Source organism: Gossypium hirsutum, chromosome A13 (assembly GCF_007990345.1).
Source record: "Gossypium hirsutum isolate 1008001.06 chromosome A13, Gossypium_hirsutum_v2.1, whole genome shotgun sequence".
In the NCBI taxonomy this organism is placed as follows: Eukaryota; Viridiplantae; Streptophyta; class Magnoliopsida; order Malvales; family Malvaceae; genus Gossypium; species Gossypium hirsutum.
The window spans coordinates 52930202-52947246 of record NC_053436.1 but is presented as its reverse complement, the minus strand read 5'-3'; the positions used below and the strand labels follow the sequence as shown (position 1 = coordinate 52947246).

Here is a 17045-nt window from a genome sequence, read left to right as displayed (position 1 = left end):
AGTAAAATTATAATACATGATAATGATAAAACATTTAAAAATAAGCTACAACGACATATTATTTCATATGCACTTACCTCGACACAAAATGATGGGAACGAGCCTAATCCTCGTAAACTTTGTTCTTCCCTCGATCAAGACCCGAATCACGTTTCTTTTGATCTAAAATGTTAGAATTTAGCTTATTTAATACAAAAACCATTCAATTCAACTTGAGACTCATACTTTGGTAAAATGACTGTTTTGCCCTTAAACATCGCAAAAATTTTGATTTTACCCTTAGGCCCGAAAATTATTTTTTATCAAATTTCCCTATTAGCCAAGCCTAACTGAATTCATTTTATAATTATAGCATCTCATAATTCTCATTATTTCACACATTTATCACCTATTTCATAACTTATGCAAAATTGTCCTTAGTTAGGGTTTCAATGAAAACTATTTCACAAAAGTTGTTTATTTCACAACCATGATTCATTTTATTCCATAAAATTTCAAAAAAACAACAGGAATACTCTCATGGCATGTAACATCCCGAATTAGGGCTTAGTCAGAATAGTGGTTTCGAGACCACAAATCTGAATGAAAAATAATTATTTTATGATTATTATAAGGCTTATGACATGTTTCTATGCTTCTGTAAAAAATTCATGAAGAAATTTTATTTCTAAGGTGCTCGATTGGACTTTAAGGACTAAATTGAATAAATTGTAAAACTTGAGTTCTAGAAGCTTTAAGCATGAAATTAAATTGAATTATAAATTAGAGGTCCTTAAAGAGTAATTTGACCAATTTCTAAAAATTTGGACAAAAATGGACATGGTTAGGTAAAATTTCAAAGAAAGTCAGTAAAGGCAATTTAGTCATTTTGTAAATAAATGAATTAAAAAGGGAAATTAAGCCAAAATTGCTCATCTTCTTCCCCATCCAGCCGACTGTTAGAGGAAGCCACAGGTAGGGTTTATGTTAGAGGAAGCCATGGGTAGGGTTTATGTTCAAGCTTCCAAGCTCATTTGTAAGTGATCCCGAGCCCCATTTTTAATGTTATTTACATTTTTGAAGTCCAGTAACTCGATTTAGCTATTTCCACCATTATTTTGAGCTAGGGTTTGTGTTTAAAAATTTACCCATGGATGTCATGAATGTTTTTTGATGTCTAATGGTAGAAAATGAATGTTAGATGTTAAATAAATGACTTTTACTAAGCGATTTTTGACGAAAACATCCAAAAGGACCGTTTTGTAAAAGTTGTAAAAATTGTATAAAAGGGTGTTATGATGAGAATTGTAGTTTGATATAGTTATGAAAATGATTTGGATAGACTTAAAATGCAAGGAAATTGAATAAAAAATCATTTTACGAGCCTTAGGGCAAAAGTGCAAATATGTAAAAGTTTAGGGGTCAAAATGAAAATTTATAAAAATATGATTTTTGGATCCATATGAATAATGTGACTAATTATTAAGCTAAATGTGATATTATATATCAAGGAAAATGAGATTCATGCATAGATTGGGAATGAATGAGATTATGGACAAAATCAGAATAAATAGTCGTGCTCGCATTCGAGGTAGGTTCGTATGTTAATAATAATGCAATAATATCATTGTTTATGCTTGAACTTAAATTGATGTGTTAACATTGTGTGATGAATGTTTATATAGTTGATATGAGGATTGTATTATGTGACAAATGCCTTAATGTAATTATGAGCAATGCCATGTTTATTACATGAATATGAGAATGGTGAATTTGTAAGCATGAATGTTATTATGGTCGTTACATACGATGTCGTGAGCAAGTGCAATAAAGATATTATATGCAAGTGAGGAAAATCCCATTTGAACCTTAAGAATAGTTTAGGATACAAGTGACATGTCACTAGGAATTTAGAAATTCGAACTCGTTGAGTTGGTCCGAGTTCGTGATATATGTGAGAAATCCAAACTTGTTGAGGTGGTCCAAGTTCGTGATATATGTGAAGCATCCGAGCTCATTGAGTTGGTCTGAGTTAATTATGGATGCAAGCATCTAAGCTCGTTGAGTTGGTCCGAGTTCATTATGGATGCGATGCATGTGACATCCGAGCTCGTTGAGTTGGTCCAAGTTCATTATGGATGTATACATGTTATGAGGTAGCTTTGGCTACGTATGTATATGTGGCACTTAGGTTCAAGTTTCCACGTATCCAATAGTATTTCGAGTGTTCAATGGGTAATGAAATGAATGTGATGAAAGTCCAGAAGAGGACATATGAAAGAGGTATGGTTATCGATACTTTACAACGAGTACAGGTATGTATGCTAAACCTATGAGTAATGCCTTGATAAAGATCGGTTTACAATGAGCAAGTATATATGTGTATATGATAAGTAAGCCAAAAGGGTTTGAATGATGAATAATCTTTATGATTATGTTATTATGTCTTTGTGAAATTGAACATGAAATCCATGAAATGGTAAGTTCATGATTAGTTGAAAATGAACTTATGATAGTTACCATTATATTGCACTAAGATAGCGTTGGACATTAGCAGTTGTGTGACTTTTAAAATCCACCAAAAATTGAGAAAATTGAATTAGAGATTGAATAAGATATGAGATTAAATCTTGTTGAATCTAGTTTCACATAGAAGAAACGTTGTAAGAAAAAGAGTTTCATATTATGAGATATTTTAACTTTTGTGAGACAGAGTCAGAGTGATTTCGAGCTCCCTGTCTCAAATTTGGAAAATCACTAAAAATTTTAAAAAAAATGATTATGGGCTAGGATTTATATTACTAAATATTTAATGAGTTCATTTTCAAGATAAATAGACAAGAACATTAATCGAAACATGTAATATGAGATAATCAATTTTTAGTAAATAAAGGTCGAAGTTGTCAAGCAGCAGAACAGGGGTAAATTTAAATAATAAACTATACTTATTGGCTAGACCAAAAATTATGGAAATTTTATGGTAAAAATATATATGAGTATAGTTTTAGGGAAAATTTATGTATCTTGATTTGGAGTTTTGTAGCTCCAGATATAAATAATTTAGTGACTATGACTCGAGAAAACAACGTGACCAAAATATAAGAAAAAAGTATAATTATGGTTATATTACCATGGAATCATGTTGATAATTTGCTTATTATTTTCATATAGACTTATTAAGCTTTAAGCTTACTTCCCCCTCTCTATTTCTTTAGTGTTGTTAGGTCGGGTCAGGGTTAGAGACCGTCGGAGGCAGCACCACACTATCAAGCCATCCCCTTTGGATTGTTAACATATATAAGTTAAGCGTACACAAGCGAGTGGCCTGTATAGAGACTTATTCTTTCGATATATGTGTTTCATGATTTGGAAAAATGTATTAGCTTATAATGATTCAATTGTATATAGCCATGAGATGTGGCTTATATTGATTAATGGGTTGTAACCCTATTATATGTGCATGCACAAGCTTAAAAATTTCATGTGATGTGAGTATGTGACTTGCTATGGTGTGTAATGTCTTAGACAAGCATGTTATTCTTCATATGTGAAATATGTTGGTATTTTATAAAGCTATGAGTTAGCCTTGATTATTAATGTTTGATGATTAAGTTGAAATCTTTTGGTATGATGGAAACCATGGTATAAAAGTAAGTGATATTATAATAGACAAGGCCAAATGAGTGTGAAATGTGTGTGTTTAACTTAGTATAAAATGAGTATGTCAAACACATGTATCATGACATGCAAATGCTATGCTTGAGGCTTAATTGAAGATGTTTAATCATTAAATGGATGCCATGTTATATGTTATGGATGTTGTATAAATGTGTGAGGGTTTATGGTTGACCGAGGCTTGGAAAATAGCCTAAGTGTTGGCCACATGGGCAGAGACACGGTTGTGTGTCTCAGCCGTGTGGGGGACACGGCCTTAGAATATGGGCGTGTGACTTGGCCGTGTGACCCTATTTCATTGCTGACATCATCAACAGAGAGTTACATGGGCTGAGGACATGGGCGTGTGTGACTACACGGCCTAACCCACACGGGCGTGTGACTCTCTAAACATAGAGAATTTCCTAAGCGTTTTAAAATTTCCAGAAGTTCTTAGTTTAGTCCCGAACCACCCTCGATATATGTTTTGGGCCTCGTAGGCCCGTATAAGGGACAATATGCATGTGTTTAAAAAATTTTAATTTTGGACGAAATTTTGTGGCCTAGTTTTGCATGTTTGTGAATGTTTAAGTCCGGTAACGGGTCGAACCCTATTCTGGCATCGGATATGGGTAAGGGGCATTACATGGCAAAACTCTAGACTTTTAACCATCTTGCAATATAGTTCCCTCATTAGCCAGCTCATGCTACAAGGGTCCTAAAAATGAAAAAATCATCAATAAAAACTATCTAAGCCACTTACTTGCAAGGATGAGAAGTTGCTGAAATTTTGAGCTTCTAAAACCTCTAGAATGGCTGAAAATTTCGGTGGAGAGGTGAGGAAGATGATTGCCATTTTTCTTTTGTTTTATTTTAACCAATCCAGTCACCAAATGTCACCTAACTTTGACATTTTGACCAATCTTGTCCCTATGGTCGGCCACTTCTATTTAAAAGGGTCTAATCGCCCTTTAAAAGCCTTAAATTTTGGTTCTCTAGTTATTTAACACATTTGGGTAGTAAAACAAAACTTTTGCCTTTTATGCGGTTTAGTCCTTTTTTGCAATTAAGCATGAAATCAATAAAATTATCTCACTAAAATTTTCATACATTCATATAATCATGTCATAACACATAAAATAATAATAAAAATAATTTCTCCAGCTTTAAAATAATGGTTTCTGAAACCACTGTTCTGACTAGCCCCAAAATCGGGCTGTTACAACAAGGTTCATTTGATGTATTTACCCTTATTAGCTGATTTGCAAAATGTTTGCTCGTATAGTTGGGTTCCTCAATTTTGGCTATGTTGTATCGTGAGCTTTGTTGGATGACAAAGCTTGATGTCATAGACATAGGCGGATGTCTTGTATTATGGGCTATTTATCGGATGTCATTCTTGGCATCGGTTAGGCACCAACCATACGTATTTCCACTAGTGAACAGGTGATAAAATTTAACTTGTTATTAATTGGAAATTTCTTTATAATGATACTATTCTAACGATACTATATTTACTTGAAATTTGTTTTCGTAGATGGAGTTTTTATCCCGGTATCGGGATGTCGTACATTGTCCCGATATATCATCTGATGATTGAACAACATGCCGGGGAAGGGGTAAGCTATTCCAATATTCGTGACATGTAATTAATTTGTATACCTTACTCGAACCGTGTTAAATTTTAACCATATTATTAATCGTGCAGTTTATTTGGATGTCGTATCGGAGACCATAAATTATGGTTGTTATACCCTTGGCTGCCCACATTCATCCTCACTTGTGGTGCATTAATGCACCAATTATTAATTTCCAGATAGTCGAGTGGTATAATAGGGATCGAGTACTCCGGCAGTTTGGTTGCATCCTGTATATCCCAGATCCGCCAATGCAGGTGAAGAAGATTCACTTGATCAACAGGAGAGGAAAACATGGAAATAATTGGGGGGTTGTGCACTGGAAATATATTGCAGTGTGGGATAATCGAATGGCACGGAGACCTCAGACAGATATTTCTTTCGATTTGCAACCATTGTTAAAGTACATACAATGGTACTCTAGTACGTGAAAGCCATATTTACTTTGTGGGCAGTCGACTATAGTCCCCCCGTACATGCATCGACCTAGGGCATACGAGCTAATGACTGATATAGAGGCTAAGCCATAGCCAGAACTAGATCTCGAGCCCGAGCCTGAGCCACAGTCGGAGGCTGAGTCTGAACGATCGCATACACATTTGGCTAATAGTTCTTATCATCTGGATTTGCCGGTTAATGACTATTTCCCGGGCTCATTAGGACACGGATACTATTCTGGGTTTGATATCTTTGGGTCGTATCCACCGCAATACAGCACTCTCCCTAGCCTGTATCCACTGCAATACTCCACTCCTTTTGGGTCGTATCCATCGCAGTATGGCACTCCTCCCAGCTCAAGTTCATCGATGACGTTCGAGGCATATTATTTTTCTTCCATATTTTGCACACCCCACCTACGACTGAAGAGGATGTTGATCGCCGCAATCATACACAACATGAACATTGACCCCCGCAGAAATATACCCCTAGGACCACACCATCAAACCATCAATTTTAAGGGTTTCTTGCAGTTTTGATATTACAAAGTTTGTACTTTTTTACTCTAAAAAATATATAAATCAAGAAAAAGACAATCTTTGTATATATTTAATTAGATTAATTGGAACTTTAAAAATTGGAACAAAATTTGTGGTCATAAATTAGATTATTTGCAACATTACAACATTAAAACACTAAAAGTTGTAACAAACTTAATTTTGTAATATAAATATTGTTATATAAATTAAATACATTACAAAATTAATCTAATTGGAACAAATTTTGTAATTTAAATTAAATACATTACAAAATTAAAAATTGGAATAAACTTTTTAATATAAATTTTTTATATAAAGTAAATACATTACAACATTAAAAATTGGAACAAACTTTTTAATATAAATTTTTTATATAAATTAAATACATTACAACATTAAAAATTGGAACAAACTTTGTAATATAAATTTTTTTATATAAATTACATAAGTTCAATTCCTACCCGATCGTGACGATTGTCCAACATAATAGTTTCGCCGTAGGCATTTACTCCGATTATGACTAGCTAATTTGCATAATCCACAACACTTACCATCAGATTTCTCCCTATTATCCATTTCATTACGAATTCTAGTTGATTGCGAACAAATTTTCGGATTCCTACGCAACTTTTTGTCTGGGACAAGCTCGAAAGTCATCAGAGGCACCTCCCCACATAAATAGGTTAGGTAGGACAGGGAACTCATTCTCCCAGACACGCAACGTGCGCTCTAGTGTGTACACATCATGACAAATAGTTCAACATTGAAGGAGACTATAGCACATGCTTCCACAACATGCACACATGGATAATGAAGTGTTTGGAACCTCCTACAATCACGCCGTCTATTCCAAAGATCAACTTCATAGGACCTAGGTGCTATACTGAGTTGATGACCAATGGTCTCTATAACTCGAAACGTTTCAAGATGTCGTGAATATACTTTTACACTCATCGACCTCGCCATCCGAAGGTTTGCAACCATTGCATCCCTGACATATTCGACAAACACGTGTCCCGCCTCCAGCTGGTTGACTTGTTGCTGACCCATTCTTGTCATCAAGGTAGCCAACTTGTAGAATGTAGTCGAGAAGACAGATGAAATATGAAGATGCCGTGTTTTCAATAACATAGTGATCCCCTCCACCAAGTTTGTGGTCATTTAACCATAACGAAAGCCCTCGTCAAAACTTTAAGCCCATTGCCACGGCTCCATGGTACCCAACCACCGTAAAAAAGATGTATTTGTTTGACCCTTCATGTCACTCTTAAGTCGAGTCATTATTTGGCAGAAAATATGTGGCTCTAGCTCGTGCACTGTATATGTATTAAGAAAAGATAAGTTACAGTATTGCAGTAAAACATTAAAACTTATATTGAAAAGAAAAGGTTATCCTTTATCAATTCTCACAACTTGTCTCCACCAGTATACATTCTTATAATCTTGATGGAAGTTATCTGCTATGTACCGGATGTAGTAAACGGATCTCCATGACACACTGGAACGCCTAATGGCGGCAATTAATCCTTTCTCTCTATTAGAGATGTTGTAAATATTATCGTTGTTAATAACATACCTCCGCAGGTTGGTAAGGAAGAATTCCCACAATTCCATGTTCTCTTTATATACGATGGAAAATGCTATCGGGAGCACATTCTTGTTTTCGTCTTGAGCAATTGCAAGTGTAACAACTCGCTTTTGGGCTTAGTCGGAACAGTGGTTTCAAGACCACAAATCTGATGTAGAAAAACTTGTTTTTATTACATTTTCATGGTCTACAATTTTACAGAATGATTTCGTGAAAAATTTGTTTGAAAATTTTGATGCTTGAGCACTCAACTTAGCAAAAAGGACTAAATTGTAAAAAGTGAAAAAGTTGAGTTCTACATGCTAGAGGTGTCTAATTGTTATGAAATTTTAAATTGAAGTTCCTTAGATGGTAATTAGACTATTTTACTTTAAGTTGGACAAAAATAGATATGAGATAAGAGAATTTTATTGTTTTGAGAAAAGGGCATTTTGGTCATTTAGTAATTAAAAGAATTAAAAGCAAAAATCAAGCCAAAATTTAGTCCATCTTCTTCATGCTTGTGCTGAACATTAGAAGAGAAGCCATAGCTAGGGTTTGGCCACTTTCAAGCTCGATTGTAAGTCCGTTCTTGCCCCGTTTTTAATGTTCTTTACATTTTTGAAGTCGTTATCACTCGATCTATCTATTTCTACCATTAATTTGAGAAATGATTAAGGTCTAGGGTTTGACCCATATCAGATATGTGCGTATCTTGATGTCTAATGGTATAAAATGTGTGTTTGGTGTATGATAAACAACTTTTGCTAGGTGATTTTTGATGAAAATGTCAAAAGGGACCAATTTGTAAAAAGGTTATAAAATATGTGTAAAAGTGTGATTAAATGAAAATTTTGGGCTGTTATAAGTACAAACGAGTTCTGCTAGGCTTGGGAATCAAAGAAATTGAATTTATTTCAATTTACGAGCCTAGAGACCAAAGTGTAAAAATGTCAAAGTTTAGGGGCAAAAACATAATTTTTCCATAATGTAATTTTTGGGCTGAATTGAATAATGTGAATAATAAATGAGTTAAATTTACTATTATAATCAAGATAAACGAGGTTTGGACCTCGATCGGGGGAAAAATAAGGTGTTTGACGAGTAGGTCCTATTTCTACTATTTTGTATTGAGGTAAGTTCTTATATAAATTATGCATTGTTTTAATTGTGTTTTAAATGCTTTACTATTTTATGAGCTATGATTGACCATTAAGTGTGTTCAACAAAGTTACGACAAGCCTGGAATCTCAGTTAAACCTTAGGACTAGATAGGATACAAATGTTATGACATTAGGGTTACAAGATTACGTGTAAGACCATATCTGGAATATGGCATCGTATGAGATTTCGTGTAAGACCTTATTTGGGATATGGCGTCGATATGAGATTTCGTGTAAGACCATAGCTGGGCTATTGACATCGATATGAGATTACATGTAAGACCATATCTGGGATATGGCATTGGTATGGTACCGTGTGTACGGGACTCCCGAGTATTCTTTAGTATTCCAAGTGGTTCAATAAGTAATTTAACGAGTATGTCAAAGATGAATTGTATGTAAATCCAATTCGAGATGACTCATGCATGTATGTAAAACTCAAACGAAATGAGCTCGTTATGTGATGAACCCTCGGTAAGGTTATGATTGAGTAAGTTATAATTATAAGATCTTAATCACATTTATGACAATTATCATCATGTTAATTGTATGTTAAATGTGTGCTTATGATGCCTATTATTTGCGTGGGAACTTACTAAGCTTTAAAGCTTATTCCTCTTTCTTTTCCCTTGTCTTATAGTGTCACCAAGCTAGCTCGGATTCGGGGATCGTCGGAGACTCCATCACACTATCAACTGATTATTTTGGGTACCAATGAATTTGACATTTTGAGTTATGGCATTGTATAGGGACTGGGTTATTTTGTTATGTGTTATAATTAAATTAGCCTAATGTGCTGGCCTATATTGGTTGATAATTCATTTTGTAAATGACCATACGGTATTGGCTAATATTGGTTTAAGTATATATGCATATGATGATGTTTTCATAGATGTGGAAATTTGCATGGTTTAAGTTGATTAGTATGTGATGTTTGTATGTGATAAATGGTAGCATGTGAATGATGTGTGGATGTCTTGTTTTTGGCTGAATTGGTTGAATATAATTGCTTGGATTGTTGTTATGTTTTGTTGTGTAGATGTGTGCATGTAAAGGTGACAAAATGACTTGGTAAATAACCTTGTTTTTGTCCACACGGGGAGACACACGGGCGTGTGTCTAAGCCGTATGTGACACACGGCTTGCCCCATGGGCATGTGTTTCGGTCGCACCTTAATTGTTGCAATACGAAATGCTCAGAATTAAGCACACGGGCAAAGATATGGACATGTGTCTCAGCTGTGTGGATGACATGGCCTCAGGCACAGGAGTGTGCCCTTAGCGTGTGAAGTCTACACCTATTTTATGAAAAATTATGAAAATTAAATTGACAACATGGCTTAGCACACGGACGTGTGACTTGGCCATGTATCTTCAATTTGTTCTTGGGTGACAAACAGAGAGTTACACGGGTTAGGGACACGGGCGTGTGTGACCACATGGCCTGCCCACACGGGCATGTCCCAAGCCACATGGGCGCGTGGCTCTTAAAACATGAAAAATTTTCTAAGTGTTGTGAAATTTTCTAAAGTTCTCGATTTAGTCCCGAACAGCTTCCAATGTCTGTTTTAGGCCTCGTAGGCCCGTGTTAAGGACTTTATGCTCGATTTCAAAAAGTTTTAATTTGGACGAAAATTTATGACTTGGAAATATATGTATGCTTATGTTTAAGTCCGGTAATGCCTTGTACCCTATTCCGGCGTTGAACATGGGTAAGGGGTATTACAACAAGAAGTAGGATTTATGTATATTTTCCATATAGCCAGGTCTCATCTACTTGCACAAACGGCGTGCAATGGGAAAATGCGCGCACACATGGATTAAATGTCTAGAACATCCGATAGAAAATTCTTTTTCCCGGTTGTAGTTGGTCATTCGGGCCATAATAAGGTCGTCTCTGTAACTCAATGACAGTCCCCGGTATATACTCCCGCATAGCGGCTATCCATCTCTGTAGCTCATTATACGACGCATCGAAATCCCTATACAATTGCTCTATTGCCATCTATTTAGCTATCCATGCCTTTCGGTATGATACTTGATACTGGAATTGTGTCTCCATTTCGGCAATTAGTACCAAAACTTTAATAGTCGGTATGTCATTCACCATTAGCATGATACACGTATAGATAGTTTTGGAATCAAGTTTTTGATGATCTTATGTCATACGTGTTGATGTGCATATGTAAGGCCCAATAAATTTCCGTATCTCCCACATTGCAAATTTTGAATAAGTACAGCTTGTACCCACCAATTGTAGCCTTACGCCGACTTCTAACACTCCTCAATATATAATTTCGGTTTAAACACTGCAACTTTGTAGTCCACTGATATATTCATGCTATATAGCTTAACAGCAAATACGCACTCTTCCTTACTTTCGAATCTCTAGCCAAGAAACAACTCTTTAGAATCAGAATTTACGACCAGCCGATAAGCATGAAGTATTTTAGGGTACTTCGAAAACTCAGCTACGTACGCGGCATCGGGGTCTATGAGTGACTTGTGTGGCTAGGATTATTGTGTATCACAATACGTCGAATTTGGTTCCTGACTGAAGACGTGTTAATATTTCCATTGTCATTCACATCTTCGTCATCAATATCATCGGGGACCTCATCCACATCAGGATCACTATCACTATCGACCTCTTGATCACAAAGATCACTACTATCGTATCCATCATCACCAACCACATCAATATCGGATGTAACATTAAGAACGATATAGATCTCATGTATAGTCGATTCACTATCAACTCACGATATTGGAGCCACCATGCATAGTTCTTGAGCTCCGTGTTCTTCACCATATGCAATGGGATCTTCATTTTGCTCCATACTGGCTAACTCAGCAAATAAGTGAATCGGTGCATTTTTATCATTCCGATTCCCACAGTAAAGAGGGATTATTGTCTACACGTATTCGTCAACTACAAGTTCCATTTTGGTGAATTTAATGGGATCTGTCGAAATTGGAAACTTGTAGAAAAGTTTTGAGATCCTTCTCCCACAACGTCTAACAATTTTTGCATTAATCCTTCTCTTCATACCATCCAACGAGACATTTCTATTAAATCTCATTGTTATTTGTTGCCGACATTCAAGTATACATCCAACGGTTGTTTTCAAGACGATTCCATTAAAATAAATGCATATGAAAAACTAATTATCCATCTTCAATACTCAATCTGTTAAAAAATTAACAAGAAAAATCTCAAAACAATTTCGAACAGCATAAAAATACTTACTTAAAAAATTTAATGAATGATTATAGTTAATTTCTAACAATATCTATGCCAAAAATATTTTCAGTATTTATCTATTTTTCCTGTTTTTATCAGTAACTAACAATTACTTTATAATAATTACTAACATAAAAACTATCAAATATATTAAAAAAATTTACAAGATAACATTCTCAATAATCTAAACACAACTTACTAACAAATCACAATAAACAAAATAACTTTAAAACAAAACATAAAAATAACACTAAACAAACTATATAATACTAACAAAATATTTTTTTCATATCATAATCTATTATATTTGAAAATAACAATAAAAAAAATACATTTTCTTTCTTCTCTTCTCCCTCTCTTGTTCTGCTAAATTTTTTTTCCAAACTGATACGAGTTAGATGGGGGAGTGGGGAAGCGGGGGAATATACTGGGTGTGCCGCCTATCAAATAAGCACAATCAGTGCTGCCTATCAAATAGGGGTCACTGGTGCCGCTTATCAGATAGGCACCACCCGCTTTTCATATTTTTGTATCCGAATATACCAAAAAAGAAAAAGTGGTGCCGCCTATCTCGCACCCTCCACTACTAAAATAATAAAAAAAATTTACTGTATAGTGTTAGAAAATGAGGATGGTGCCACCTATACACCACCATCCACCCATCAAAATATACCATTTTAATACTTAATCTTTGCAACAACCCATTTTCGTATTTTATTTTATTTTTTATAATATTCCGGTAAAAAACCCCGACATGTTGTACGTTTTTCTTAATTAGTATCAATATGTTTTTAGTTAATTTTTTTTTACCTATAAAAATTAAATAACAGAATGTTCATAATTAGATAACTCATCAAATGGTTATAATTTTGTTACTATATTGACTGCTCAATTAATTTCAATCCATTCTAGAAATAAAATAATAATAACTTGATTTTGAATGTTTACTATATTAATAAAATATTACACTAATAATTGAAAAATAATGTAGAATTAAAATTGACTATTCGATTTAAAATTTTATGTATACCCACGCATATGACAGGATCTGAATTCATCAAATGATTTTAAATTTTTTTTATCAAATATAATATTAAATAACAAAGTTTGAACTCATATTAAGGGGTACAACCTCAATATAACGGTAAAATACTAAAAAGAAAATGTTTTAACTCATATAAGGTTTAATGAATATTTTAATTATTACTTGTCTCGCAATTAGTTGAAGATTTAGTTGAAATTATAGATAAGGGTAATTTGAGTCATTCACTTTCTAGGATTAGTACGCTTTCATTTTAGTCATTTAATTGTTAAATCTCAAGTAACGGTTAATTATATACGTCATAACATGTTTACACTTTCATTTTGGTCACCAAACTTCTAGTTTGCTTTCATTTTAGTCGCTCAAAAAATTTCATTTTTAAGTATTGGTCGGGGTAAGAGCACATTAAGAATTAAGTAAAAAAGCGATAAAAACTAAAATAATACATTAAAAATTTTCAAATTGTATTTGTTTACCCCTTTGCCAAATTTTCAAAAAAGAAAATCAATATTAAAATTTAAAATTTTAAAACATCAAAATAAATTATTGAAATTTTTTTATCTCTTAATAGTGTCAGCCAATTTATTACTATAATATTGGAATTAATTAATTTAATCTCTTTCTAAATTTAATTTTTTTTTTATTTTATGTTTTCAAATTAAAATAAACTCAAATAACTCATATTTAATAATTGTCTATATTTTCTAATATTTGGATGAATCTATGTAAAATGATTTATATTGTTTGGTAAATTTTTTAAAACTATTTATAAAAATTATTTTCAATAAAACAAACCTACATTTTAAATTTTATTTATGCAAAGTATTTTTTATTGCTTGACAACATTTTCAACTAAAAATATGATGCTCCACCTTCAAAACACTTAAAAAGAAATTTTCTTTATAGCATAATTTTATTTTCTATTTGAATTAAATTACATAAATTAATATGTGCACATACATGCTTCAATTACAATAACCCTCTACTAAAAGAAAACTTCATTGTAGGTAATCCATCGAAACACACCATCCATGGATATCAACATATTATTCCAATAAAGTGGGAGACAATTTTCTCTAAAAAAGGAGCCAGTGGGATCATTTCCTTCAGAACCTTGAACTTCGATGAAGAACTCAGCCTTCACACATTCCATGTGAACATGAATTATAATAATCTCCACCAAACTCAAAACCTCAAAAACTTATGTAATCAATGGAATTAATATCAATATTAACAAGTATCAGGGTTAGATTTATTGAGAAAACTAAGAAACAGAATGTCACAAGGAATTAAAAAAGACACATTATTATCATTCAGAAACATGCACCAGACCCACATCAATGGGTAAAACTATTAGATGAACTCTACATGTGGCACAACTCCCAACAAGTTCCTAGAACTCAAATCAAGCCAACACAGATGCAGTCCAATTTACATACCTGTGCAGCAAAACAAAAATGAATCACCAATGTAAAAGTGATGTTGAAGACAAAGTCAACTAAACATTTAAATAAGCAATAGAAGAATCAAAATTTGTCTTTGATAAATCTAATCTAAGATGTATCCATCTTATATAATAAGGAAATACATCAATCTACAAGATTAGTTAAGCTTAAAAAATCACAAGACTAGTAAAACTTAGGAAAGCACAAATGAATCATTAATGTCTCTTTTAATGACCTTATTATATTAATATATAATTCTAGGACACCTAAGCTTCTTTCATTTTTTTTTTTTTTTTGAAGGTAGAAGAGATCTTTTTTTTTTATCAAAATAGAGGTTCATATACTACACAAGTTGCAACAAGAACCATAATACCACTACCAATGAACTCAATAATGGCACTACTCATAATAGCCATATAGCTAACAAGAAAGAACCAACTCAACAAATCACCAATGCAAACACACAGGAAGAAGCACGAAAGTCACAACACCTAAAAAACATTAATTCCTTTTTCAAAATTAAAACAATAACAATGACTAAGCAATGTTCATGTCCAAACTACCTTAAGGGAAGACAAACTACAGAGTTGCTTCCGCCCTTTCAATAGAGTAATCCTTACCATTTCATTACCTAATTATCACAAGCAGAACTAGAAACAACTAAAATAAAAAAATAAATTAGAAGCAAGCAAACAAATCATATAATTTCAAAATGGTTCTCAATTTCTCATTACTTCCCATAGTGAATCGTCTCACCGTCCATTTTGACAATTGAGTTTCGAACTTGAATCGACTGATTTCACTTGAAGTGGAAAATCGTTGAAGGGAAATGCACAAAGAAATTGAATAGGAAAATCACCCAATTGTTGAGAGTTCCATTTCTGAAAAGACTAGAAATGGCTAGGGCTTTTTTTTTTGTCAACAAAACTACTGCTTTTCTAGCACAGAGATGGAATCGAAGAAGAAGAAAACAAGAAAGTGAGAAACTTAATGGGACTAAATAGAAAAACAAGATAAAATTGTGTAAAATATATTACAAATATTTCATTTTTTCATTCTTACCTTCGAAAGAGGAAGATGAATGTCGTTAAAATGTCTTACCGAATAGAAAATGGTAAGACATTTGCCCAAAAAAAACCTCTCCTTTTCTTGTGTTTTGGATAACAACTTACGGTGGGAATTCATTTTCCACCAAAGAAACATGGGAAAGCAATGAAAATGTTTTTCATAAAACCTTTTACAGGCAAACAAACTGACCTTAATTTAATTAATTAAATTTTCTTACATGCCAAACAAAACTTAGAATTTTTTCATCACTTTTTTACCCAAATGAAGAACAAGTGATTCATTTAATTAATTGTTGCAAGGAACATTTCAAAAGAAATTAAAGTTTTGTAGACAATTATCAAATACTACTTATTTGAGTTGATTTCATTAAGGATAATCTAAAAACATAAAATACAATTTTAAGATTTAGAAGGAGATTAAATTAATTAAACTAATTAATTTCAATATTATAGTAACAAACTAGTTATATTATTAATGAGTAAAAAAAAATTCAATAATTTATTTAATTGATTTTTATGTTTTGATATTTAAAAATTAAATATTGAATTTTCAATAATTTATTTAATTAATTTTAATATTATAGTGGCAAACTAATTAACATTAGCCAAGCCTAGGCATAATCTTAACACACTATGTGCTTACTCAAACTTGGCCAGACTTGAAACATGAGCTTAAAATCTTGTCTAAACCTGTCCATATTTATAAATAGTTAACCTAATCTCATTTTAGGCTACTATATTATTTCTTAAAAAATTTTAAAATATATTTATATTATTTCTAGTTTAATATTTTTTTTTATTAAAATTTTATATATACTCACCTTAACATTTCTTAATGTTTACATTATAGTTGTATTATATACTACTAATTACTATAAGTTTAATTTTTATGTGGCATAAATTAAATAATATATAAAAAATAGCATAATATAAAACATTACAAACTTACAAAAATGAGTGGGGTTGAGTTAGGCTCAAGCCTTCGATGTTCAACTCTCGTGCTTGACCATATTTTAAATGAGCCTAATTTTTTTTGTACAAGCCCATTATTTGGCCCTAATTTTTTTGCTCAAACCCTCCCAAATTCTAGATTAATCTTCGAGTTTGGGTGAGTAGCACGACTAGAGGTGCTCATGGCTCGGGTCGGGCCTAAGCATGATATTAAAATGATTTATGCTTGCCCAAGCCCAACTCGACCCAAGCCAAAATATGGGTCTAAAATTTTGTCCAAACCTACCCATATTTGCAAAAGATTAACTCAATGTCATTT

At 33.0% G+C, this 17045-nt stretch overlaps 1 long non-coding RNA gene across 1 annotated transcript; it reads right to left on the bottom strand.

Moving 5' to 3' along the window:
- Positions 1-14146: 14146 nt before the first annotated feature.
- On the bottom strand, positions 14147-15892 carry LOC121212706 (uncharacterized). The gene is made up of 2 exons (XR_005908011.1): positions 15771-15892; positions 14147-14702 (listed from the first exon to the last, which is right to left on the bottom strand). It is a non-coding gene; the product is annotated as an uncharacterized lncRNA (long non-coding RNA).
- Between the last annotated feature and the right edge of the window lie 1153 nt (positions 15893-17045).